Consider the following 3,274-nt stretch of genomic DNA (forward strand, 5'->3'; position numbering starts at 1 on the left):
AGCCCTGGACTCTCTCTTTGGGAGATTGATATTGATGCTTCTGTAGGTTGCCTATAGCCAACTACCTAAGGCATAGAGTTTCACCTTTGTCCCACTGGAGTTTCCCTCTCACCCTAGCCTATAAGGAGTCTGTTGTTTGGAGGGCAGGTTGGGTGGCCCTCTCAGTATTCCCACACTGAGGTCAGCCTGCATCATGCTCCAGCAACTCTCAATATTCCGTAGGGGCTGTTTGCAGCTGTGTATGCCACAGTCTGAATGAAAATGCTAGCCTGGTTGCAGGAGAATGCAGGTCAGGGAGTGGGGATGTGGTGGGGGTGGGGGTCCCTTGCTCCTGGCTATAGGCAGCCAGCCAAGTCTGTTAGAGGGGTGGGACAAGGAATGAAAGAAAGTGCTGTTCTTGGAGGAGGTATCACCATTAGTGGTAATGGGCAGTGGGAATTCCCTTGCTGTTTGGGATATCAAACCAAGGCTACACCAGCTCTGGTAGTGGGAATGTGGTGGGGGTAGGGGTCCCTTGCTTCTGGCTAGAGGCAGACAGGTGAGTGTCTTAGACAAGGCAGGGAAAAAGAAGGAAAGAAAGTGCTGGTCTTGGAGAAGGAATCCTCTAATGGCCAGCAGGGGTGCCTTTGCCATTTGGGATATCAAACCTCAGCTACACTGGCCTCTGCTGGGTGGCTAGCACTTGGAATACTGCAGCATGCCAATACACAGTGCTCTGAAGCTGTGTAGCTGCTGGTTCCAGACTAGGTCGTGCAGGTGCAGGGGAATCAACTGACTGTCTTGGGAGTTAACTGACAGCTTTGGAACCCCTACTCGGCCTCCAGATCACCCAACTCACCTGTCTCCATGGAGCTCCCAACATAGGCTGCCTACCTGTTCGCCATCTTACTGAGCTCCCATATAATAATTATTATTACTGATTTTTAAATTCCTATTTTAGGGCTGAGGAAATGATTGGAAATTTTTTCTCACCTACTAAAGCCTGATCTGATGATGAAGCCAATCTCTCCATCCTTACCTCTAAGCAATGTTCTGGTTGAATTTCTTCTAGGATTGATATGTTTCTTCTTTTGGAATCCTAGAGTAGATTAAAAATTCTTTACCAACAAATAATGCATAAATTCTGTTTCTTTTTTTCACTATCCATCTTGCACATGAACTGAGGCAACTGAAAAGATCACAGTTTGAGTTAGGTATACCTTAGTCATCAAAGTAACATTGTTGCTTAAGATTTTTAAGTCCTGTACAGCAGATTTGTTCAATTAAAGACATTGTTTTTTGACAGCTGTTTTCATGGAATGCTGATTTTTGATCCAAGTACCATGAACTTATTGGCAACTTCTGGTAAACTAAGAGACTGGATTAGAATATAATATAGCTAAATCATCCATGCTCATAATTATGGGTCTGGAAAGCCGACTCTGGTGGGGGGAAGACTCTCAGCGTTATGAGAATATAAATAAATATTAGTATATTCATAACTGAACACACGCCCTCCAGTAACCCCCCATAAAAGAACTGTCATACAGGAGCTACAATATAAGATGAGTCATTTCTGTGTCTGGCTACTTCACAATACCTAAAGCTTATCTGTAGACAAAAACAATCAGGTTCTAAAGCCAACTCACCACAAAATGTAACAAATTCTGTTTTGGTATCACTTGCTGATACCTATCAGAGGTTATTCCCCCGAGAGAGAGCTTAGGGAGATTTGAGGTCAACTAGCACTAGGTCAAAATGCTGACACACCTCATTATTTCCTATTAACTATGACATGCATGCCTTATGAAAGATCTATAAGCCCCAGTATGTATATATATATATAAATATATTCTCTCTCTAAGTCCTGATATGGGATGAAGAGCCCCAGTGCTTTGCTGTGTCTGTCTTTTTTTTTTTTTTTAATGTACAGCCATTTCATATAGGATGAGGACAAAAAAAACAATCCTCTCCCTTCAGATCATGGCATTGTTAATCTATCCCACAAGCATAATCACTTCAATCTATTATATTTTCCATAATCACAAAGTCACTCCTTAGGACCTGTTTGAGTGTTCGGGACAACCCCTCACTGAGACAGCAACTTTAATGTTTTCCCTCTTCATCACGATGGTGTTTATTGGAATAGTTGTGTGAACTTTTTTTTTTTTTTCACATTTAGCCATAATCCATACTAAAGGGGATAGTACTTAACCTTTAACTGTGTTTCAAGTCCTCTTTACTTTCAGCAGCCAGGGTTGTGCCATCTGTATAGTAAAAGTTGTTAATGAATCTCCTTCCAATCCTGATATCATGCCATTTACTCCCTTGCTTATGAATTGTGAGGCTTTCAAATAAGCTACAGTTCAGTCAAGCTTTATACCAGGCTGCTGATAACTTAAGGAAAGTGTCCCATATGGTATTCTACAAATGGGTATGTGTCGACCCTCTATCATGTGCATAGTAACTAAACTCACCCTCTCTCACTTCCCCTTCTGTACACTAAGCTTTATGAGTGTTGAATGTTATAGTCTGGTGCATGGTATGTATGCAGTAAATATTTGGCTTACCAGTGGAGAGTTCTGAGGGGCCAGCCCCAATCCCAACTACGTGGACACCTGACCCTCCCCGCAGAAGAATTTATTTCAGAGGACGGCACTGAATATGCAGCTCTGGGAGAGGGACATATCTGATCAGAGCACACGGGAGCAGATGTTGGGGGACAAGAAGAGAGTGGAGCACATCCTGGCTCACCTGGCCTTGAGGACCATGTTCCCGCTCAGAGTAGCCAGTCCACAGAGAAGACCACATTACCAGCCCCACTATGAGACATAATGTCCCTCACTGACCCATAGCCCTACAGGGGACAAAACTGGAGACAGTGTGGGAATTTCTCTCCATCTGATCCCACCACACCCAGGCAAAACACTAAGGGGGTGCAACAGAATAACAAGGGAACGGAGCAGTGAGGTCTCCAGGGAATGCGGAAGGTGGACTTTGAGGCCAGGGCTTGGTGCCCCAACAGACTGGACTGGAAAACAAACAGTCCTTGAACTAACAACACGCTTTTCTTTCTTGTTGTGTTTTGTTTTGTTTGTCATTGGTTTGTTGTTGCTGTTTCGTTGGATATTGTTCTTTAGTTTTGCTCTGTCTTATTTTTGTGCATGTTATTATCTTCACAGATCTATTTAAATAAGATAGGCTGCATGAATAATCTGGAAGAAAAAACAACGGGACCGACAGTTTCGGGGGGACATGGGAGAGGGGAAGGTGGGGGGAAAGGTAGTGGTGGTAA

The 3,274-nt window shown here is 43.6% G+C and overlaps 1 non-coding gene across 1 annotated transcript; it reads right to left on the reverse strand.

Annotated features, from left to right (window-relative positions):
• Positions 1–1,898: 1,898 nt before the first annotated feature.
• LOC115870416 lies at positions 1,899–2,044 on the reverse strand. The gene has a single exon (XR_004046693.1). It is a non-coding gene; the product is annotated as a small nucleolar RNA SNORA29 (small nucleolar RNA).
• Between the last annotated feature and the right edge of the window lie 1,230 nt (positions 2,045–3,274).

The sequence above is a fragment of the Echinops telfairi genome, unplaced genomic scaffold, assembly GCF_000313985.2.
Source record: "Echinops telfairi isolate 266 unplaced genomic scaffold, ASM31398v2 ScPeMD7_655;HRSCAF=1070, whole genome shotgun sequence".
NCBI lineage: Eukaryota > Metazoa > Chordata > Mammalia > Afrosoricida > Tenrecidae > Echinops > Echinops telfairi.